Source organism: Oncorhynchus gorbuscha, linkage group LG26, assembly GCF_021184085.1.
Source record: "Oncorhynchus gorbuscha isolate QuinsamMale2020 ecotype Even-year linkage group LG26, OgorEven_v1.0, whole genome shotgun sequence".
NCBI lineage: Eukaryota > Metazoa > Chordata > Actinopteri > Salmoniformes > Salmonidae > Oncorhynchus > Oncorhynchus gorbuscha.
In genome coordinates, this window is record NC_060198.1 from 5,438,337 (window position 1) to 5,464,097 (window position 25,761).

General features: G+C 44.3%; 1 pseudogene; it reads right to left on the minus strand.

The window, feature by feature from the left end:
- The window catches only part of LOC124016493, a 150,351-nt pseudogene that overhangs the window by 46,732 nt on the left and 77,858 nt on the right, over window positions 1-25,761 (minus strand).

Consider the following 25,761-nt stretch of genomic DNA (forward strand, 5'->3'; position numbering starts at 1 on the left):
CACACGCACGCACGCACGCACACACACACGTACACACACACACACACACACACACACACACACACACACACACACACACACACACACACACACACACACACACACACACACACACACACACACACACACACACACACACACACACACACACACACACTGATGTTGTGTAGGAGAACGCACGCACACAAACACAGACAACACACACAGAGCATAGCACAGTGGGGGGAAATCCAGGTCACAGCATAGATTTGCCAGAGCTGTGCCATTGTGCTTGAGTGGTCACACAGTCTGTCCAGTGGGTCTGGCTGGTTTGCTGACTGACTGTCTGCCCCCAGGGTGCTGTCTCTGTCTCTCTGTCACTATCTGTCTGGCTGGATGGCATTCACTCACACTGCCACCATAGCCAGTACCACAGAATTACCAGCCAAGCCCATATCACAGCCTTGCAGCCACCCTTATACCAGAACCATAAAAACACCCTGCTACCCTGTTGGCATATGCCCTAATTGCACACTCTTAGCAAAAGTAAATACTATAATGTACTATTCTCTAATATACTGTACTATACTGTACTATACTACACTGTACCTATACTGTACTGTACTATACTGTACTATACTATACAGTACATAAAATGTGGAATTACTGGTCATGCTCTAGATTTATAAATGACCTATCAAATCGTACACAATGTGTAATGGAGGATGGTTGTATATCGGAGTCCATAGAGGTGTGCTCAGGTGTTCCGCAAGGTTCTATTTTGGGCCCACTGTTGTTCTTTTTGTATATAAACAACATTGGGGATCTTATTGAAACAGCAGATGTTCATTTTTATGCAGATGATACTGTTCTTTATTCAAGTTGTAGTAGTTTATCTTTAGCTTTTGAAAATGCCCAAAGGGCATTTAACATCATACAACATACAACCTTCTTTCCACTCCTCTCCTCTTTTGACCTCACCCTCTCACCTTCCCCCCCTACTCACAAGGCAGGCAATACGCTCGACCTCATCTTTACTAGATGCTGTTTTTCCACTAACCTCATTGCAACTCCCCTCCAAGTCTCCGACCACTACCTTGTATCCTTTTCCCTCTCGCTCTCATCCAACACTTCCCACACTGCCCCTACTCGGATGGTATCGCGCCGTCCCAACCTTCGCTCTCTCTCCCCCGCTACTCTCTCCTCTTCCATTCTATCATCTCTTCCCTCTGCTCAAACCTTCTCCAACCTATCTCCTGATTCTGCCTCCTCAACCCTCCTCTCTTCCCTTTCTGCATCCTTTGACTCTCTATGTCCCCTATCTTCCAGGCCGGCTCGGTCCTCCCCTCCCGCTCCGTGGCTTGACGACTCATTGCGAGCTCACAGAACAGGGCTCCGGGCAAGCGGAAATGGAGGAAAACTCGCCTCCCTGCGGACCTGGCATCCTTTCACTCCCTCCTCTCTACATTTTCCTCCTCTGTCTCTGCTGCTAAAGCCACTTTCTACCACTCTAAATTCCAAGCATCTGCCTCTAACCCTAGGAAGCTCTTTGCCACCTTCTCCTCCCTCCTGAATCCTCCTCCCCCTCCCCCCTCCTCCCTCTCTGCAGATGACTTCGTCAACCATTTTGAAAAGAAGGTCGACGACATCCGATCCTCGTTTGCTAAGTCAAACGACACCGCTGGTTCTGCTCACAGTGCCCTACCCTGTGCTCTGACCTCTTTCTCCCCTCTCTCTCCAGATGAAATCTCGCGTCTTGTGAAACAACCTGCCCGCTTGACCCTATCCCCTCCTCTCTTCTCCAGACCATTTCCGGAGACCTTCTCCCTTACCTCACCTCGCTCATCAACTTATCCCTGACCGCTGGCTACGTCCCTTCCGTCTTCAAGAGAGCGAGAGTTGCACCCCTTCTGAAAAACCTACACTCGATCCCTCCGATGTCAACAACTACAGACCAGTATCCCTTCTTTCTTTTCTCTCCAAAACTCTTGAACGTGCCGTCCTTGGTCAGCTCTCCCGCTATCTCTCTCAGAATGACCTTCTTGATCCAAATCAGTCAGGTTTCAAGACTAGTCATTCAACTGAGACTGCTCTTCTCTGTATCACGGAGGCGCTCCGCACCGCTAAAGCTAACTCTCTCTCCTCTGCTCTCATCCTTCTAGACCTAATACTGTGAACCATCAGATACTCCTCTCCACCCTCTCCGAGTTGGGCATCTCCGGCGTGGCCCACGCTTGGATTGCGTCCTACCTGACAGGTCGCTCCTACCAGGTGGCGTGGCGAGAATCTGTCTCCTCACCATGCGCTCTCACCACTGGTGTCCCCCAGGGCTCTGTTCTAGGCCCTCTCCTATTCTCGCTATACACCAAGTCACTTGGCTCTGTCATAACCTCACATGGTCTCTCCTATCATTGCTATGCAGACGACACACAATTAATCTTCTCCTTTCCCCCTTCTGATGACCAGGTGGCGAATCGCATCTCTGCATGTCTGGCAGGCATATCAGTGTGGATGACGGATCACCACCTCAAGCTGAACTTCGGCAAGACGGAGCTGCTCTTCCTCCCGGGGAAGGACTGCCCGTTCCATGATCTCGCCATCACGGTTGACAACTCCATTGTGTCCTCCTCCCAGAGCGCTAAGAACCTTGGCGTGATCCTGGACAACACCCTGTCGTTCTCAACTAACATCAAGGCGGTGGCCCGTTCCTGTAGGTTCATGCTCTACAACATCCGCAGAGTACGAAAGCGGCACAGGTCCTAATCCAGGCACTTGTCATCTCCCGTCTGGATTACTGCAACTCGCTGTTGGCTGGGCTCCCTGCCTGTGCCATTAAACCCCTACAACTCATCCAGAACGCCGCAGCCCGTCTGGTGTTCAACCTTCCCAAGTTCTCTCACGTCACCCCGCTCCTCTGCTCTCTCCACTGGCTTCCAGTTGAAGCTCGCATCCGCTACAAGACCATGGTGCTTGCCTACGGAGCTGTGAGGGGAACGGCACCTCAGTACCTCCAGGCTCTGATCAGGCCCTACACCCAAATAAGGGCACTGCGTTCATCCACCTCTGGCCTGCTCGCCTCCCTACCATTGAGGAAGTACAGTTCCCGCTCAGCCCAGTCAAAACTGTTCGCTGCTCTGGCTCCCCAATGGTGGAACAAACTCCTCACGACGCCAGGACAGCGGAGTCAATCACCACCTTCCGGAGACACCTGAAACCCCACCTCTTTAAGGAATACCTAGGATAGGATAAAGTAATCCTTCTCACCCCCCCTTAAAATATGTAGATGCACTATTGTAAAGTGGCTGTTCCACTGGATGTCATAAGGTGAATGCACCAATTTGTAAGTCGCTCTGGATAAAAGCGTCTGCTAAATGACTTAAATGTAAATGTAAATGTAACAACAGAATCTGTATGATTTAAAGCTTATTCTAAATTCGGGTAAAACAAAATGCATGGTATTTTCAAATGCCAGTCATGTTACAAATCATGTCATTGCTACATTGGCTGGACATACTATAGAGCAAGTTAAAGTGTACAAATATTTGGGTGTGTGGGTTGATGAAAAGCTGAGCTTCACTGTGCATGTAGAGAACTTGATATGGAAGCTCAAGCTGAAAATAGGATTTTATTACCGGCATAAGGCTTGTTTTCTTTTGAGGCCAAGAAGGAGATGGTACGATGTACATTACTGTCGGTTTTAGATTTTAGTGATGTATATATATATGCAGGCCTCAGCCACTACCCTGAGAGCACTTGATTCAGTGTATCATGCAGCCCTCAGGTTCATTACACATCAGAAACGTCTAACACATCATTGTGATCTCTACAGCGCTGTTAGCTGGTCGTCATTGCCCTTGCGTAGGCTTAAATACTGGTATACACGGATTTATAAGGCCATATTGGGTAAAATGCCATTGTATCTGTTCTTTTTTAGTCAGGTCAGTAAATAAATATAAATTACGGTCCCATTCTGATTTGCTTCTAACAGTACCAAAAATTAGAACAGGTCATGGGAGAAATAGTTTTAGTTACTTAGCACCGTGGTCCTGGAATTCTCTCCTGAACATTTTAAAATGTGATGATCAGGTTTAGTTGGTGGAGTTTAAACACTTGATCGATGTATAGATCATAGAAGAGTGTAATTGTTTTTAGGCCAGCTGTTTTTATTCAATATGTTTGTGTTTTTAATGTACCGTAATATGTAATTGTTGTACTGTATGTGTGTTTATAGTTTTGTTTAATGTTGTGTTAGTGTATGTAAGTTGTTTTGTATGAAACGTTGTTCCCCCTGCTGCTATTGGACCAGGTCTCTCTTGGAAAAGAGATATTATCTCAATGAGAAAAAACCTGTATAAATAAAGGTAAAATATATATATATTTTTTTTTAAAACAATACTGTACTATACAGTAATATACTGTAATGTGCTATACTGTACTACACTGTACTGTACCTATACTGTACTATACTGCACTATACTGTACTGCACTATACTGTACTGTACTATACTGTACCTGTACTGTACTATACTGTACTGCACTATACTGTACCTATACTGTACTGCACTATACTGGACCTATACTATACTGTACTGTACTATATTGTACCTATACTGTACTGCACTATACTGTACCTATACTGTACTGCACTATACTGTACTATACTGTACTGCACTATACTGTACTGTACTATACCTATACTGTACTGTACTACACTGTACCTATACTGTGCTGTACCTATACTGTACTGCACTATACTGGACCTATACTGTACTGCACTATACTGTACTGCACTATATTGTACCTATACTGTACTGCACTATACTGTACCTATACTGTACTGCACTATACTGTACTATACTGTACTGCACTATACTGTACTGTACTATACCTATACTGTACTTTACTACACTGTACCTATACTGTGCTGTACCTATACTGTACTGCACTATACTGTACCTATACTGTACTATACTTTACCTATACTGTACTGTACTATACTGTATTATACAGTACCTGTACTGTATGGTGCCTATACTGTACTATACAGTAATATATTGTAATGTACTGTACTATACTGTACTATTGTGCTCTTGCCACACTTGAATAGGTGGCAAGTCCATATCACAAGTTATTTCTGAATCAAAGTTGTGCATATACGTTTGGGTGGGTTACAACCTAAAACTGACCAACAGAGGGCGAGAGAGAGTCTATACTACATACCTATAGCGATTCTTGTCAACATGTATACGGTTCCTAAAATCAGCTGGGTAGTCTTTAGTAAATCAGCTGGATAGTCTTTAGTAAAACAGCTGGATGGTCTTTAGTAAAACAGCTGTATAGTCTTTAGTAAAACAGACGGACAGTCTTTAGTAAAGCAGCTGTATAGTCTTTAGTAAATCAGCTGGATAGTCTTTACTAAATCAGCTGGATAGTCTTTAGTAAAACAGCTGGATAGTCTTTAGTAAAACAGCTGTATAGTCTTTAGTAAAACAGACGGACAGTCTTTAGTAAAGCAGCTGTATAGTCTTTAGTAAAACAGCTGGATAGTCTTTAGTAAATCAGCTGTATAGTCTTTAGTTAAGCAGCTGGATAGTCTTTAGTAATGCAGCTGGACAGTCTTTAGTAGAGCAGCTGGAAAGTCTTAGTAGAGCAGCTGGATAGTCTTAGTAGGGCAGCTGGACAGTCTTAGTAGAGCAGCTGGACAGTCTTTAGTAGAGCAGCTGGACAGTCTTAGTAGAGCAGCTGGACAGTCTTTAGTAAAACAGCTGGACAGTCTTTAGTAAATCAGCTGTATATTCTTTAGTTAAGCAGCTGGATAGTCTTTAGTAAAGCAGCTGTATAGTCTTAGTAGAGCAGCTGGACAGTCTTAGTAGAGCAGCTGGACAGTCTTAGTAGAGCAGCTGGACAGTCTTTAGTAGAGCAGCTGGACAGTCTTAGTAGAGCAGCTGCATAGTCTTAGTAGAGCAGCTGCATAGTCTTAGTAGAGCAGCTGGACAGTCTTTAGTAGAGCAGCTGGAAAGTCTTAGTAGAGCAGCTGGATAGTCTTAGTAGAGCAGCTGGACAGTCTTAGTAGAGCAGCTGGACAGTCTTTAGTAGAGCAGCTAGACAGTCTTAGTAGAGCAGCTGGACAGTCTTTAGTAGAGCAGCTGGGCAGTCTTAGTAGAGCAGCTGGACAGTCTTTAGTAGAGCCGCTGCATAGTCTTAGTAGAGCAGCTGGACAGTCTTTAGTAGAGCAGCTGGAAAGTCTTAGTAGAGCAGCTGGATAGTCTTAGTAGAGCAGCTGGACAGTCTTAGTAGAGCAGCTGGACAGTCTTTAGTAGAGCAGCTAGACAGTCTTAGTAGAGCAGCTGGACAGTCTTTAGTAGAGAAGCTGGGCAGTCTTAGTAGAGCAGCTGGACAGTCTTTAGTAGAGCCGCTGGACAGTCTTAGTAGAGCAGCTGGACAGTCTTTAGTAGAGCAGCTGGACAGTCTTTAGTAGAGCAGCTGGACAGTCTTAGTAGAGCAGCTGGTTAGTCTTAGTAGAGCAGCTGGACAGTCTTTAGTAGAGCAGCTGGGCAGTCTTAGTAGAGCAGCTGGACAGTCTTTAGTAGAGCCACTGGATAGTCTTAGTAGAGCAGCTTCATAGTCTTAGTAGAGCAGCTGGACAGTCTTAGTAGAGCAGCTGGTTAGTATTTAGTAGAGCACCTGGACAGTCTTTAGTAGAGCAGCTGGACAGTCTTTAGTAGAGCAGCTGGACAGTCTTAGTAGAGCAGCTGGTTAGTCTTTAGTAGAGCAGCTGGGCAGTCTTTAGTAGAGCAGCTGGATAGTCATAGTAGAGCAGCTGTATACTCTTAGTAGAGCAACTGCATAGTCTTAGTAGAGCAGCTGTATATTCTTAGTAGAGCAGCCACATAGTTTTAGTAAGCAGCTGTATAGTCTTAGTAGAGCAGCTGTATAGTCTTAGTAGAGCAGCTGCATAGTCTTAGTAGAACACCTGGACAGTCTTTAGTAGAGTAGCTGGATAGTCTTTAGTAGAGAAGCTGGACAGTCTTAGTAGAGCAGCTGGTTAGTCTTTAGTAGAGCAGCTGGACAGTCTTTAGTAGAGCAGCTGGACAGTCTTTAGTAGAGCAGCTGTATACTCTTAGTAGAGCAGCTGCATAGTCTTAGTAGAGCAGCTGTATAGTCTTAGTAGAGCAGCCACATAGTCTTAGTAGAGCAGCTGTATAGTCTTAGTAGAGCAGCTGTATAGTATTAGTAGAGCAGCTGCATAGTCTTAGTAGAGCAGCTGCATAGTCTTAGTAGAGCAGCTGGTTAGTCTTAGTAGAGCAGCTGCATAGTCTTAGTAGAGCAGCTGGACAGTCTTAGTAGAGCAGCTGGACAGTCTTTAGTAGAGCAGCTGGACAGTCTTTGGTAAAGGCCTCCCGAGTGGTGCAACATTCTAAGACACTACATCTCAGTGCTAGAGGCGTTATTACAAACGATTCCAGGCTGTATCACAACAGGCCGTGATTGGGAGTCCCATAGGGCAAAGCACAATTGGCCCAGCGTCGTCCGGTTTTGGCCGGTGTAGACCGTTATTGTAAATAAGAATTTGTTCTTAACTGACTTGCCTAGTTAAATAAAGGTTCCATTTAAACCAGGGGGTTAGAAAATATGATAAAAGCAAGACAACACAGCCTGTCTTGAAGAGAAAAGCCTGGAAAGAGATCCTCACTCTGGGACAAAACAACCATGTAACTTATCCCTCCCTCCTCCATACCAGCACCCCGGGCAGATACACAGACACCACTACTAGGGCGGGGGGAGAGGGTATTTGGGCTGGGCCTTTCAGGCTCATCCATGCGGATGAGAGGACATTATCAGAGAATTAGACAGGGAATAATGCATGTTTCTCCCCTACAGCCTTCAGCCTATACAGACACACTGATTCCAACAGCAGCAGACCAGGGCTAACCCTGCACTCCTTATAGCATTGGTGCTCTATGGCTGTAGCATATTGTTGGGATTGTCCCTTCATTCCTTACACAGTATCAGTGGAACAGATGAACATAGGGTGGGTCATAGCCTGGTTGTTCTTTTAGAGGTACTATGACTGTAGCATAGACTGGTTTCATTCTACACTCACATGACAGTTAAATTGAACTGAATTGAAGAGGGCTGCCCAAGGCAAGTATAATCTGTCACAGAGTGTTCTTATTTTTTGATTGTATCACTGTATGGCCTTGTAGATGGGCAGGAGTGGATTGAGGGAGTGCATTGATGACCAGAGTGTTGTGGGTTAATGGAGGTAAATATGGTCTAAATGAGGAAACTTGAGTCAAATCCAAGAAGTGGTCCAAAAAAGGACTTGCTAAGCGAAGATATTACTGTCTGCTACGCCAACGTGTAACCCCTCTCTTTCCCCCTTCTCTTCTATCACTCCCTCTCCCTCCATCTCTCTCCTGATGGGCCTATAAAAACCTCCAGTGTCAGCCCATTCCTCTGCCACATCACCGCCATGCAAATGAAGAGAAGAAGAGGAGACCGACAGGAGGAAAGAAACGGCTCATCAGCACACCACAAACACTTCCACTCACACAGTGGCAGACGCAAGCATACACCCACATTATGCAAACACAGACATACACAAGGCATTATGCGCACGCACGCACACACACACACACACACACACACACACACACACACACACACACACACACACACACACACACACACACAAAAAGCACAGGCTCACAGTTACACTCGCACACACACTCGCACACACACACACTCGCACACACACACACTCGCACACACACACACTCGCACACACACACACTCGCACACACACACACACACACACACACACACACACACACACACACACACACACACACACACACACACACACACACACACACACACACACACACACACACACACACACACACACACACACACACACACACACACACACACACACACACACCACCTGTTGGGAAGTCAATACATATATTGACCTAGGGGCAATTACCATGCAATCAGTTCATCATGTAACCTATTCAACTGAGTAAGTAAACCAGGAGAGGGATTGGAGTTCGGGGGGAACAAATCTGTAATCACCTTAAGAAGAACCGGAGATCGACTGTGATTTAAGTTGTTTAGCTCGGGTCTTTGTTGTAAGTCTGCAGTGGTTGTACAATGAATGTGACCGTATGGATTCCCTGAGGGCCTATGGGTTTATATAGCTGTGTGTCTACTGTCTGGTAGTTATTCAGATGGCTTTTGGTACTGTATCCATAACACGACCAAACTGGTGTTCAAAGCGTTCAGTTCTGTAACGTCAGAGTCCTTTCATGTCAGGTCACACAGGGACGTGAGCACGTGAAGTAGTATTTCTCCTGGCCACTCAACCCGAACCAGCTTGACTGCTTCGAAGGGGAAGCGGCCCAAAACATCCTGCAACACCAAGACGTTCCATTAAAACCAATTTGCTGTCAACACAGCTGCTGTTCCTTCCGTACTTAAACATAGACAGAGCATTCGGAAAGTATTCAGACCCCTTGACTTGTTCCACATTTTGTTACGTTACAGCCTTATTCTAAAAAGGATGACATTCCCCCCTCATCAATCTACACACAACACCCCCAAATAAAAAAGCAAAAACAGGTTTATAGACATTTTTGCAAAAGTATTCAGTATTCAGACCCTTTACTCAGTACTTTGTTGTGGCACATTTGGCAGCGGTTACAACTACATGTCGTCTTGGGTATGACACTACAAGCTTGGCACACCTGTATTTGGGGAGTTTTTCCCATTTTTCTCTGCAGATCCTCTCTCTTCCGAATGCACAGCAGGTCAACTATCTGGAAAATCTTGCTCCTCCACCCAAGTCACCTGATGGGGTAGTCTGCAGTGCTGAGGTTAATGAAGAAGTCCCAGCTCCAGTCGGTTATGGTGATCAGGTCTGCCATGCTGCTAGCCTCTACCCCCCACCATCCTAACCCTCACCCCCTACCCCCCTGTCACCTCCACCCCAGTCACCTGATGGGGTAGTCTGCAGCACTGAGGTTAATGAAGAAGTCCCAGCTCCAGTCGGTTATGGTGATCAGGTCTGCCATGCTGCTAGCCTCTACCCCCCACCATCCTAACCCTCACCCCCTACCCCCCTGTCACCTCCACCCCAGTCACCTGATGGGGTAGTCTGCAGCGCTGAGGTTAATGAAGAAGTCCCAGCTCCAGTCGGTCATGGCGATCAGGTCTGCCATGCTGCTAGCCTCTACCCCCCACCATCCTAACCCTCACCCCCTACCACCTCCACCCCAGTCACCTGATGGGGTAGTCTGCAGCGCTGAGGTTAATGAAGAAGTCCCAGCTCCAGTCGGTCATGGCGATCAGGTCTGCCATGCTGCTAGCCTCTACCCCCCACCATCCTAACCCTCACCCCCTACCCCCTGCCACCTCCACCCCAGTCACCTGATGGGGTAGTCTGCAGCGCTGAGGTTGATGAAGAAGTCCCAGCTCCAGTCGGTCATGGTGATCAGGTCTGCCATGCTGCGGAGGTACATGGTGAGCAGGCTGGCACCGCCCCAGATGGTAGCCATCCTCCAGGGCGTCACCCTCACGTTGGGGTACTGGGAGGCCAGGGCCTGCACCTGTCTGTGAAGGTAGTTGGAGCGCTGGAGGGGGAGAGAAGAAGAGTTTAAAATGTTTCAAAACTCATTCCACGGAGGGCCAAATGTCTGCAGGTTTTTTCTACACCCGTGGACTTGATTGATGAAGTAAGGTCACTGGTTAGTAAGGAACTCCCCTGACCTGGTTATTTAGGTCTTAATTGAAAGGAAAACCCAAAATTCAGCAGACACTAGGCCCTCCATGGAATGAGTTGGACACCCCTGGTTTTAGACAATATCCTACGTAGGATAGGATAATGGTATCCAGGGCTCTCCAACCCTGTTCCTTGAGAGATACTGTCTAACTGTCTAGCACAGGGCTGGTCCTTGACGTTCTGCCACCGTAGGCAAGACCAAAAAATGATTGGTGATCCGGACAGGACCAAAAACCAAAGTCTGTGGAAGCCAAGGCTGGTCCGGAACTGCACCCCAAAAATATGTCCAAAAGGGGTCTGCTTCGGTCTATGATTACCGAGGTGTAGCCTACAGTGTTGCCTGAAATGGAATTTTATGAATGCCCATCTATGTGGTAAGCCTACCATAATGGGCTGGCAGGTAGCCTAGTGGTTAGAGCGTTGGACAAGTAACCAGAAGGTTGCAAGATCAAATCCCTAAGCCGACAAGGTAAAGATCTGTCGTTCTGCCCCTGAGCGAGGCAGTTAACCCACTGTTCCTAGGCCATCATTGAAAACAAGAATCTGTTCTTAACTGACTTGTCTAGTTACATAGAGGTAGAATAACATTTGTTGAACACCAGAAAATGACGTCCGGACAGGTCCAAAAGACAAGGGCTCGTGCTTACTGGGGTGTAGCCTACCATGTTGGCCAGCAATGGAATTTGATGAATGCCCATTCATGTGGTAGACCCACAGTTAGTAAAACAGGCTGTCGCATTGGCTTTATTAGTCCTGAATCTTGTGACGAATCAATATGGCTATTTATGCTCTGAATTTCAGCTAGCAGCTTCCCAACTTCATCAGGAGTTCACTTCACCAACCGATTTGCAATGTGTTTACACAGCGGGAAATGCAGAAGTATTTCTTTTTCAATGTGATCGGCTTGTCAAAAATGGACGGATACAAACGTACAAACCGCTGACCATGACAATGTGGTGAAACTCCTGGACAACAGTCGTGATTCCATATTGCCCGTCTTACTTTGACCTGTCCAGTTCTTAGGATATGTTGTTTGTTAATTAACATGACAACTCCTTTTTTGTGTCATTGAGCCGCATTTAGGTTAGGCTATTTGATCGGAGAAACCTACATGAGGTTAAAAAGTGTCCGTTTCATGACATTGCCATACATTTTATCTCCAGCCTGTAGGCTATAGAAGGAAACATACATTTTATCTCCAGCCTGTAGGCTATAGAAGGCCACATACATTTTATCTCCAGACTGTAGGCTATAGAAGGCCACATACATTTTATCTCCAGACTGTAGGCTATAGAAGGTCACATACATTATATCTCCAGCCTGTAGGCTATAGAAGGAAACATACTGGTCTATATGTATATAGTAGTATGGGAGGTGGTAGATGGTAGTCTATAGGCTGGTCTATATGTATATAGTAGTATGGGAGGTGGTAGATGGTAGTCTATAGTCTGGTCTATATGTATATAGTAGTATGGGAGGTGGTAGATGGTAGTCTATAGGCTGGTCTATATGGATATAGCAGTATGGGAGGTGGTAGATGGTAGTCTATAGGCTGGTCTATATGGATATAGTAGTATGGTAGGTGGTAGATGGTAGTCTATAGTCTGGTCTATATGTATATAGTAGTAGTGTGAGGTGGTAGATGGTAGTCTATAGTCTGGTCTATATGTATATAGTAGTAGTGTGAGGTGGTAGATGGTAGTCTATAGTCTATAGTCTGGTCTATATGTATATAGTAGTAGTGTGAGGTGGTAGATGGTAGTCTATAGTCTATAGTCTGGTCTATATGTATATAGTAGTAGTGTGAGGTGGTAGATGGTAGTCTATAGTCTATAGTCTGGTCTATATGTATATAGTAGTAGTGTGAGGTGGTAGATGGTAGTCTATAGTCTGGTCTATATGTATATAGTAGTAGTGTGAGGTGGTAGATGGTAGTCTATAGTCTGGTCTATATGTATATAGTAGTAGTGTGAGGTGGTAGATGGTAGTCTATAGTCTATAGTCTGGTCTATATGTATATAGTAGTAGTGTGAGGTGGTAGATGGTAGTCTATAGTCTGGTCTATATGTATATAGTAGTAGTGTGAGGTGGTAGATGGTAGTCTATAGTCTATAGTCTATATGTATATAGTAGTAGTGTGAGGTGGTAGATGGTAGTCTATAGTCTGGTCTATATGTATATAGTAGTAGTGTGAGGTGGTAGATGGTAGTCTATAGTCTGGTCTATATGTATATAGTAGTAGTGTGAGGTGGTAGATGGTAGTCTATAGTCTATAGTCTGGTCTATATGTATATAGTAGTCGTGTGAGGTGGTAGATGGTAGTCTATAGTCTTACCTGGTCTATATGTATATAGTAGTAGTGTGAGGTGGTAGATGGTAGTCTATAGTCTGGTCTATATGTATATAGTAGTAGTCTGAGGTGGTAGATGGTAGTCTATAGTCTGGTCTATATGTATATAGTAGTAGTGTGAGGTGGTAGATGGTAGTCTATATGTATATAGTAGTAGTGTGAGGTGGTAGATGGTAGTCTATAGTCTTACCTGGTCTATATGTATATAGTAGTAGTGTGAGGTGGTAGATGGTAGTCTATAGTCTTACCTGGTCTATATGTATATAGTAGTAGTGTGAGGTGGTAGATGGTAGTCTATAGTCTGGTCTATATGTATATAGTAGTAGTGTGAGGTGGTAGATGGTAGTGTATAGTCTATAGTCTGGTCTATATGTATATAGTAGTAGTGTGAGGTGGTAGATGGTAGTCTATAGTCTATAGTCTGGTCTATATGTATATAGTAGTAGTGTGAGGTGGTAGATGGTAGTGTATGGTCTGGTCTATATGTATATAGTAGTAGTGTGAGGTGGTAGATGGTAGTCTATAGTCTATAGTCTATATGTATATAGTAGTAGTGTGAGGTGGTAGATGGTAGTCTATAGTCTGGTCTATATGTATATAGTAGTAGTGTGAGGTGGTAGATGGTAGTCTATAGTCTGGTCTATATGTATATAGTAGTAGTGTGAGGTGGTAGATGGTAGTCTATAGTCTATAGTCTGGTCTATATGTATATAGTAGTCGTGTGAGGTGGTAGATGGTAGTCTATAGTCTTACCTGGTCTATATGTATATAGTAGTAGTGTGAGGTGGTAGATGGTAGTCTATAGTCTGGTCTATATGTATATAGTAGTAGTCTGAGGTGGTAGATGGTAGTCTATAGTCTGGTCTATATGTATATAGTAGTAGTCTGAGGTGGTAGATGGTAGTCTTTAGTCTGGTCTATATGTATATAGTAGTAGTGTGAGGTGGTAGATGGTAGTCTATATGTATATAGTAGTAGTGTGAGGTGGTAGATGGTAGTCTATAGTCTTACCTGGTCTATATGTATATAGTAGTAGTGTGAGGTGGTAGATGGTAGTCTATAGTCTGGTCTATATGTATATAGTAGTAGTCTGAGGTGGTAGATGGTAGTCTATAGTCTGGTCTATATGTATATATAGTAGTATATAGTAGTAGTGTGAGGTGGTAGATGGTAGTCTATATGTATATAGTAGTAGTGTGAGGTGGTAGATGGTAGTCTATAGTCTTACCTGGTCTATATGTATATAGTAGTAGTGTGAGGTGGTAGATGGTAGTCTATAGTCTGGTCTATATGTATATAGTAGTAGTGTGAGGTGGTAGATGGTAGTCTATATGTATATAGTAGTAGTGTGAGGTGGTAGATGGTAGTCTATAGTCTGGTCTACATGTTTTTAGTAGTAGTGTGAGGTGGTAGATGGTAGTCTATAGTCTGGTCTATATGTATATAGTAGTAGTGTGAGGTGGTAGATGGTAGTCTATATGTATATAGTAGTAGTGTGAGGTGGTAGATGGTAGTCTATAGTCTTACCTGGTCTATATGTATATAGTAGTAGTGTGAGGTGGTAGATGGTAGTGTATAGTCTATAGTCTGGTCTATATGTATATAGTAGTAGTGTGAGGTGGTAGATGGTAGTCTATAGTCTGGTCTATATGTATATAGTAGTAGTGTGAGGTGGTAGATGGTAGTCTATAGGCTGGTCTACATGTATATAGTAGTAGTGTGAGGTGGTAGATGGTAGTCTATAGTCTGGTCTATATGTATATAGTAGTAGTGTGAGGTGGTAGATGGTAGTCTATATGTATATAGTAGTAGTGTGAGGTGGTAGATGGTAGTCTATAGTCTTACCTGGTCTATATGTATATAGTAGTAGTGTGAGGTGGTAGATGGTAGTCTATAGTCTTATATGTATATAGTAGTAGTGTGAGGTGGTAGTCCTGGTCTATACCTGGTCTATATGTATATAGTAGTAGTGTGAGGTGGTAGATGGTAGTCTATAGTCTGGTCTATATGTATATAGTAGTAGTGTGAGGTGGTAGATGGTAGTCTATAGTCTGGTCTATATGTATATAGTAGTAGTGTGAGGTGGTAGATGGTAGTCTATAGGCTGGTCTATATGGATATAGTAGTAGTGTGAGGTGGTAGATGGTAGTGTATAGTCTGGTCTATATGTATATAGTAGTAGTGTGAGGTGGTAGATGGTAGTCTATAGTCTGGTCTACATGTATATAGTAGTAGTGTGAGGTGGTAGATGGTAGTCTATAGTCTGGTCTATATGTATATAGTAGTAGTGTGAGGTGGTAGATGGTAGTCTATAGTCTGGTCTACATGTATATAGTAGTAGTGTATATAGTAGTAGTGTAGTAGTGTGAGGTGGTAGATGGTAGTCTATAGTCTGGTCTATATGTATATAGTAGTAGTGTGAGGTGGTAGATGGTAGTCTATATGTATATAGTAGTAGTGTGAGGTGGTAGATGGTAGTCTATAGTCTGGTCTACATGTATATAGTAGTAGTGTGAGGTGGTAGATGGTAGTCTATAGTCTGGTCTATATGTATATAGTAGTAGTGTGAGGTGGTAGATGGTAGTCTATAGTCTATAGTCTGGTCTATATGTATATAGTAGTAGTGTGAGGTGGTAGATGGTAGTCTATAGTCTATAGTCTGGTCTATATGTATATAGTAGTAGTGTGAGGTGGTAGATGGTAGTCTATAGTCTGGTCTACATGTATATAGTAGTAGTGTGAGGTGGTAGATGGTAGTCTATAGTCTGGTCTATATGTATATAGTAGTAGTGTGAGGTGGTAGATGGTAGTCTATAGTCTGGTCTATATGTATATAGTAGTATTGTGAGGTGGTAGATGGTAGTCTATAGTCTATATGTATATAGTAGTAGTGTGAGGTGGTAGATGGTAGTCTATAGTCTATAGTCTATATGTATATAGTAGTAGTGTGAGGTGGTAGTCTATAGTCTATAGTCTGGTCTATATGTATATATTAGTAGTGTGAGGTGGTAGATGGTAGTCTATAGTCTGGTCTACATGTATATAGTAGTAGTGTGAGGTGGTAGATGGTAGTCTATAGTCTGGTCTATATGTATATAGTAGTAGTGTGAGGTGGTAGATGGTAGTGTATAGTCTGGTCTATATGTATATAGTAGTAGTGTGAGGTGGTAGATGGTAGTCTATAGTCTATAGTCTGGTCTATATGTATATAGTAGTAGTGTGAGGTGGTAGATGGTAGTCTATAGTCTGGTCTATATGTATATAGTAGTAGTGTGAGGTGGTAGATGGTAGTCTATAGTCTGGTCTATATGTATATAGTAGTAGTGTGAGGTGGTAGATGGTAGTCTATAGTCTATAGTCTGGTCTATATGTATATAGTAGTAGTGTGAGGTGGTAGATGGTAGTCTATAGTCTGGTCTATATGTATATAGTAGTAGTGTGAGGTGGTAGATGGTAGTCTATAGTCTATAGTCTGGTCTATATGTATATAGTAGTAGTGTGAGGTGGTAGATGGTAGTCTATAGTCTATAGTCTGGTCTATATGTATATAGTAGTAGTGTGAGGTGGTAGATGGTAGTCTATAGTCTGGTCTATATGTATATAGTAGTAGTGTGAGGTGGTAGATGGTAGTCTATAGTCTATAGTCTGGTCTATATGTATATAGTAGTAGTGTGAGGTGGTAGATGGTAGTCTATAGTCTGGTCTATATGTATATAGTAGTAGTGTGAGGTGGTAGATGGTAGTCTATAGTCTATAGTCTGGTCTATATGTATATAGTAGTAGTGTGAGGTGGTAGATGGTAGTCTATAGTCTGGTCTATATGTATATAGTAGTATTGTGAGGTGGTAGATGGTAGTCTATAGTCTATATGTATATAGTAGTAGTGTGAGGTGGTAGATGGTAGTCTATAGTCTATAGTCTATATGTATATAGTAGTAGTGTGAGGTGGTAGTCTATAGTCTATAGTCTGGTCTATATGTATATAGTAGTAGTGTGAGGTGGTAGATGGTAGTCTATAGTCTGGTCTATATGTATATAGTAGTAGTGTGAGGTGGTAGATGGTAGTCTATAGTCTATAGTCTGGTCTATATGTATATAGTAGTAGTGTGAGGTGGTAGATGGTAGTCCAATTTGTAAGTCGCTCTGGATAAGAGCGTCTGCTAAATGACTTAAATGTAATGTAAATGTAGTCAATTGTCTGGTCTACATGTATATAGTAGTAGTGTGAGGTGGTAGATGGTGGGTCTATCGTCTTACCTGGTCTATATGTATATAGTAGTAGTGTGAGGTGGTAGATGGTGGGTTTATAGTCTTACCTGGTTTATATGTATATAGTAGTAGTGTGAGGTGGTAGATGGTGGGTCTATAGTCTTACCTGGTCTATATGTATATAGTAGTAGTGTGAGGTGTGGTAGATGGCCTTGAAAAGTCTCTGGAACTGTCGTGAGGCTCTGCCGTGGACCACCAGGACGAAGGCTATCCTGACGGGGGCCGAAGGTGGGCCCTCTGACGAGTCCTCCTCCCACGCCACGTTGACATTGGCCTTACCTGAACAACACAAGGATACCGTACAGAGACAGGTTGTTAGTCATTCATACAGAGTACCTGTATGTAGAACTCGCTGACGAGTCTTCCTCCCAGACGCTGACAATTGCCTTACATGGACAGAATAGTAACACACACATTAGGTTTCATCGTCTCCACTTCCTACACTGGAAGGTGTACTGAACATGTGGCGCAGTGACTACTGTTACTGTGCTGTTACTGTGCTGTTACTGTGCTGTTACTGTGCATACTATGAAGAAGAAGAAGCATGTCACAAGGAGATGAGTTTCATTCACTATGTGACCATTGAGTTATTTGAACCATGACCAGCAAGGCCACAAGATAGGAATAGGAATCCTAGAACCATTCCTTTGGGTTTGGGGTGGAGTTCACTTGATAGTGTGTCATCATTGCTCTGTGCCACAGTCCCAGAATAAGACTTGGAAGTAAGTAGACAATGACTGTTCCAACTCACAACCACACAATCAAACAATTCCAGGTCTCTCCAGAAACCGTCCAAAAAGCCACACGGATTCATAAAGTGGTTTCTTTCATTCTAATAGTAAACGCCTTTAAAAATAGATTTCCGCTCAGAACCTCTCTCTTGGTCTTGTATTGTGTTCTCCATCCGCAAATAAGTACTAGGGGAATACAATCCAGCACCATTATTACATATGGTGGTTGTTTTGTGTTCACAGGGCCTATGGAGTTTCAGGAAACACAGAGCTTTATTGAGACGTTATGTTTGTTGACGACAGAGAGGACAAGATCGGTCAGGAGATAATGGCAGTAATCTGGTCCTTTGTGTTGTGAGGGCAGGGGACTTGGTTTCCCAGACGGCAGTGGTGGACCATGTCACGACTCGCTATGGTCCCTGGATGGGCAGAAAAGAGGGGAGAAGATGGTGGGTGCTTTCACCCTCTTAGGGTGTGCTGTCCCAGGGGTAAAAAGGCTACAAGGCGCCCCTCCCGGTTCTCCCCTGTGTCTACAGCAGCGGGGGACGTGGTAAGTGTTTCAACCCCCTTAGGGTATGCTGTCCCAGGGGTAAAAAGATCACAAGGTGCCCCTCCGCTTCTGGCTCTTTCCTCCCTGTGTCTGGACAAGCTAGGCTCTTACTGCTGCCCTGTAATTATCTCAATTGAAGGGCAGGACCTTTTGCTGGCTTGTATTTAAAGTCTAACAACAGGGGCGGGGCTACATTCATGCTCCCGTGACTCCAATTGGCCATGCCTCCTGTCCATCACTCAATCAGCCAATTCCCCCCAAGAATTATCGTTCTATTCATAGTTAGGTCCTAATGATCCTGCCTATTAATATGGAGTTTTGAAAGTGTGTGTGTGTGTGTGTCTGTGTGTGTGTTACTCTGAAGCCTGGCTGTGCCTATGGGATACACACACACACACAGTATCAGATTGAACAGTAATTGGTAGGCAGCTCGGGAGGTTCACTGGCTAGCATGGCACTAGGCTAATTGGCGGAGCGCTTCACCAAGCACTTTGAGGCTTGTGATATGCTAGCTAGCTGAACTAATGAGCCAATGTGTTGTGTGTCTCTACACCTACAGGGACGTGATAGGTCTAAAAATGCCAGAGTGCCATATCCCTCTTTTTCCTCAATCCTATCACCATCAATCTTTCAAAGTGCCTCTCCCTCATCTGCTATCAGCACTCTCTCTCTCTCCATCATTTCATTCTTCTCTCTCTCTCTCTCTCTCTCTCTCTCTCTCTCTCTCTCTCTCTCTCTCTCTCTCTCTCTCTCTCTCTCTCTCTCTCTCTCTCTCTCTCCATCTTGTGTAACTTCAGCAAGTCACGGCCGTCCATCTCAACCAGTCATGCGAGAGGTTGGAAGAGGAGAGGAGCAGAAATGTCCTTTTAGTTTCCAATATTAAAGTTCTTTAATGCAACATCTGCTCAGTACCAACGAAGGATCCAACGAAAGTCTCACCTGACTGAGTATAACTATCTTGTACTTTGTTCTAGATGTAGGTCTTATAGAACATAAATGAGGTTTTATTTTTTAATCAGCCAGCCAATCAACCAATGATGATGCCAGTTCCATCCAACATATTACAACCATGTAGACATTAGACAATAGCCCAGCTAGCATATAGAGGCTCTGCTAATGCTAATATATACCCTCTCATATCCTATGGAGCCGGCGCTAACGGCTACGCGCTCCCCTTACACTTGTGTCTATAAGGTAGTAGTTTTGGAATTGTTAGCTAGATTACTTGTTGGTTATTACTGCATTGTCGGAACTAGAAGCACAAGCATTTCGCTACACTCGCACTAACATCTGCTAACCATGTGTATGTGACAAATACAATTTGATTTGATTTGACAACCCAGCCAACTCTTCAAGGACAGAGTACCGATGAAATCAAATTGGACAATTTGTAGCTAACAAGGTTAGTGCCTTAAATTCAGATTGGTGCATCTGAGACATGGGGAGAGAGCGAGAGGGAGAGCTAACAAGGTTAGCGCCTCAAATTCAGATTGGTGCATCAGAGACATGGTGAGAGAGAGAGAGAGAGAGAGAGAGAGAGAGAGAGAGAGAGAGAGAGAGAGAGAGAGAGAGAGAGAGAGAGAGAGAGAGAGAGAGAGATGAGAGAACAACATTGTGGCAGACGACAGAACAGACAGAGGGAGTGAAAAAGAAAAATAGATTTAATTTAGCCGTCAATGTGGGTACACAACGCCACCAGGATTAAGCCCTTTTCAATTTCCCCCGTCTCCTTTGATCAAACTGTCAGTTGGAGTGGGATGGCGATGGTGAGTCTAGGGCAGGGCTGCCCAACCCTCTTCCTGGAGATCTACTGTCAGTTGGAGTGGGATGGCGATGGTGAGTCTAGGGCAGGGCTGCCCAACCCTCTTCCTGGAGATCTACTGTCAGTTGGAGTGGGATGACGATGGTGAGTCTAGGGCAGGGCTGCCCAACCCTCTTCCTGGAGATCTACTGTCAGTTGGAGTGGGATGGCGATGGTGAGTCTAGGGCAGGGCTGCCCAACCCTCTTCCTGGAGATCTACTGTCAGTTGGAGTGGGATGGCGATGGTGAGTCTAGGGCAGGGCTGCCCAACCGTCTTCCTGGAGATCTACTGTCAGTTGGAGTGGGATGACGATGGTGAGTCTAGGGCAGGGCTGCCCAACCCTCTTCCTGGAGATCTACTGTCAGTTGGAGTGGGATGGCGATGGTGAGTCTAGGGCAGGGCTGCCCAACCCTCTTCCTGGAGATCTACTGTCAGTTGGAGTGGGATGACGATGGTGAGTCTAGGGCAGGGCTGCCCAACCGTCTTCCTGGAGATCTACTGTCAGTTGGAGTGGGATGGCGATGGTTAGTCTAGGGCAGGGCTGCCCAACCCTCTTCCTGGAGATCTACTGTCCTGAAGGTTTTCAGTCCGTCCAACCCTAATTTAACTTATCTGATTCAGCTATTTAAGGTCTTGTTGATCAGCTAATTAGTATAATCAGGTGTGTTGGACTGGTTGGACTGAAAACTCACAGGATGGTAGATCTCCAGGAAGAGGGTTGGACAGCCCTGGTCTAGGGAGACGACATGAGCTTATTCAATGATATACAAGCATTGGTTTATACCTTGGGGAATATGTATCCTCACTTACATTGCTGTACAGAACATAGTTGCAGTCATGGTGGACACACAAGGTGCAGTCATGGTGGACACACAAGGTGCAGTCAAAGTGGACTCACAAGGTGCAGTCATGGTAGACACACAAGGTGCAGCCATGGTGGATTCACAAGGTGCAGTCATGGTGGACTCACAAGGTGCAGTCATGGTGGACTCACAAGGTGCAGTCATGGTGGACTCACAAGGTGCAGTCATGGTGGATTCACAAGGTGCAGTCATGGTGGACTCACAAGGTGCAGTCATGGTGGACTCACAAGGTGCAGTCATGGTGGACTCACAAGGTGCAATCATGGTGGACTCACAAGGTGCAGTCATGGTGGACTCACAAGGTGCAGTCAAGGTGTGTTGGCGCCCTATTCAAAAGTAGTGCACTTATAAGTGACTATGGTGCAATTTCAGACGCAACCATTGGAATCGTCCCAGATAGAAAAGCATTGCTTTCCATCTTCTGGAAGTGTAGCCTGTAGTGTCCAGAAGCCTACAAGGTTACACATCATTGTGGGTGCACAGTGTCTGGTTATGTCTGGCCAGATGTCCTCCATACACTCCTCTGTGTGTGTGTGTGTTTGTGTGTGTGTGTGTGTGTTTCTTTTTAAACATTGATGCATGGTGCTCACTGATGGTGGCAAGCTCACAGATTTTGTTTACAGGAGTCTTCTGCCAACCTGCAGATGTTCAACCAGTCTACTTGGGAAATTGTGTGCGGTGTGTGTGCGGTGTTGTGTGTGTTTGTGCGTAAGAAAGAAAGAGAGAGAAAGAAAGGAAGAGGGTGAGAAAGCGAAAGAGTTTGTGCGTTCCTGTGTCTATCCGTCTGTCTGTGTGTGGTTGTGAGTGTGCATGTCTGTCTGTGTGTGTGTGTGTGTGTGTGTGTGTGTGTGTGTGTGTGTGTGTGTGTGTGTGTGTGTGTGTGTGTGTGTGTGTGTGTGTGTGTGTGTGTGTGTGTGTGTGTGTGTGTGTGTGTGTGTGTGTGTGTGTGTGTGTGTGTGTGTGTGTGTGTGTGTGTGTGTGTGTGTTAGTGTGTGTGTGTGAACTTGCATTTCTGTGGCCAGCTTGGCTGAACAGAATGAAAATTGGAAAGCAATTTGGTGTAAATACAAAAAGTGTCTTCCATTCTCTCACGCAAATTTCTCATCAGCCAAGAAACACATTTCTTGCCTGACTTTGATACGAATTGGAATTATTAGCAGTAAAACAACAGAAAGTGTAGTGTGCGTGTGTGTATATCTCTGTCTGTGTGTGTGTGTGTGTGTGTGTGTGTGTGTGTGTGTGTGTGTGTGTGTGTGTGTGTGTGTGTGTGTGTGTGTGTGTGTGTGTGTGTGTGTGTGTGTGTGTGTGTGTGTGTGTGTGTGTGTGTGTGTGTGTGTGTGTGTGTGTGTGTGTGTGTATATTCATACATCTGTGTGTGTGCATAAATGTGTGTGTGTGTGCGTGTGTTCGTGCGTGCATGTGTGTGTGCATAAATGGTTGTGTTTGTGTGCGTGCGTGCGCGTGTGCGTGTGTTTGTGCGTGCGTGTGTGTGCGTGTGTGTGTGCATAAATGGTTGTGTTTGTGTGCCTAAGTCAAAACAGATTTTATTTCAGCTTCAGGGAATATTGTATTTTCCTGCTGTAAAAAGAGATGGTATACGTCCTAAATAGCTCCCCATTCCCTAAATAGTGCACTACTTTTGAGCAGAACCCTATGAGCCCTGTCAAAAGAAGTGGACGATAAAGGGATTAGAGCCATTTGGGACTCAGACATTGACAGTACATACACAGACCATGACGACAAAACAAACAACATGTTTGAAAGGAGCCTCTATCAAGCTGTCGCACGATGATTACACTGTTACTATGATTGACTAACAAACAGAATGTCTAGCAAATGTTTTTATATGATATGAAAGAGTATCTATACCAAACTGTTCACACCCAGTATACCAAACTGTTCACACCCAGTATACCCAAACTGTTCACACCCAGTATACCAAACTGTTCACACCCAGTATACCAAACTGTTCACACCCAGTAAACCAAACTCTTCACACCCAGTATACCCCAACTGTTCACACCCAGTATACCCAAACTGTTCACACCCAGTATACCAAACTGTTCACACCCAGTATACCAAACTGTTCACACCCAGTATACCAAACTGTTCACACCCAGTATACCAAACTGTTCACACCCAGTATACCCAAACTGTTCACACCCAGTATACCAAACTGTTCACACCCAGTATACCCAAACTGTTCACACCCAGTATACCCAAACTGTTCACACCCAGTATACCAAACTGTTCACACCCAGTATACCCAAACTGTTCACACCCAGTATACCCAAACTGTTCACACCCAGTATACCAAACTGTTCACACCCAGTATACCCAAACTGTTCATACCCAGTATACCCAAACTGTTCACACCCAGTATACCAAACTGTTCACACCCAGTATACCAAACTGTTCACACCCAGTATACCCAAACTGTTCACACCCAGTATACCAAACTGTTCACACCCAGTATACCCAAACTGTTCACACCCAGTATACCCAAACTGTTCACACCCAGTATACCAAACTGTTCACACCCAGTATACCCAAACTGTTCACACCCAGTATACCCAAACTGTTCACACCCAGTATACCAAACTGTTCACACCCAGTATACCAAACTGTTCACACCCAGTATACCAAACTGTTCACACCCAGTATACCAAACTGTTCACACCCAGTATACCCAAACTGTTCACACCCAGTATACCAAACTGTTCACACCCAGTATACCCAAACTGTTCACACCCAGTATACCAAACTGTTCACACCCAGTATACCCAAACTGTTCACACCCAGTATACCCAAACTGTTCACACCCAGTATACCAAACTGTTCACACCCAGTATACCAAACTGTTCACACCCAGTATACCAAACTGTTCACACCCAGTATACCAAACTGTTCACACCCAGTATACCAAACTGTTCACACCCAGTATACCAAACTGTTCACACCCAGTATACCAAACTGTTCACTCCCAGTATACCAAACTGTTCACACCCAGTATACCAAACTGTTCACACCCAGTATACCAAACTGTTCACACCCAGTATACCAAACTGTTCACACCCAGTATACCCAAACTGTAACGGTTTTCTAGGTGTGGTGAAGGAGAGTCGGACCAAACTGCAGCGTGTAGATTGCGATCCATGTTTAATGAACAAAAAAACGTAACACGAATCTAAAACACAAACACTACAAAACAAAGAACGTAACGAAAACCGAAACAGCCTATACTAGTGAAAACTAACACAGACAGGAACAAGGACACTAAGGACAATCACCCACGACAAACTCAAAGAATATGGCTGCCTAAATATGGTTCCCAATCAGAGACAAAGATAAACACCTGCCTCTGATTGAGAACCACTCCAGACAGCCATAGACCTTGCTAGATCACCCCACTAGCTACAATCCCAATACATACACACCAAAACCCCAAGACAAAACACACCACAATACAAAAACCCCATGCCATACCCCGGCCTGACCCAATACATGAAGATAAACACAAAATACTTCGACCAGGGCGTGACACAAACGGTTCACACCCAGTATACCAAACTGTTCACACCCAGTATACCCAAACGGTTCACTCCCAGTATACCAAAACTGTTCACACCCAGTATACCCAAACGGTTCACTCCCAGTATACCCAAACGGTTCACACCCAGTATATCCAAACGGTTCACACCCAGTATACCCAAACGGTACACACCCAGTATACCCAAACTGTTCACACCCAGTATACCCAAACGGTTCACACCCAGTATACCCAAACGGTTCACACCCAGTATACCCATGGTACAGTAACAGTATATCTATTAACTCACCCTCTATGGTACAGTAACAGTATATCTATTAACTCACCCTCTATGGGACAGTAACAGTATATCTATTAACTCACCCTCTATGTTAAAGTAACAGTATATCTATTAACTCACCCTCTATGGTACAGTAACAGTATATCTATTAACTCACCCTCTATGTTACAGTAACAGTATATCTATTAACCTGTTACTCCTACCCCCTACTTTTTCGAACATTCTGTTAAAAATCGCGCAACATTTCAGCGCCCTGCTGCTCATGCCAGGAATATAGTATATGCATATGATTAGTATGTGTGGATAGAAAACAGTCAGACGTTTATAAAACTGGTTAAATCACGGCTGTGACTATAACAGAACGTGTGTTTCATCGAAAAGTGCAGGAAAATCTGATCACTGAAAATGGAAAAATATATCCATGCGCGACTTGAACCCATTGATAAAGGTGAACCATATTTAATGGGGCTGAGGTTGCAATACCTACAGCTTCCACACGATGTATAGAGTCTTGTGATTTCCTACTATTTGTTTCTTGGTCAAACAGACGCAAGGCAGCGCAGTTCTTCCGGTCACCGATCGGATATTTTGGTTGAGATTT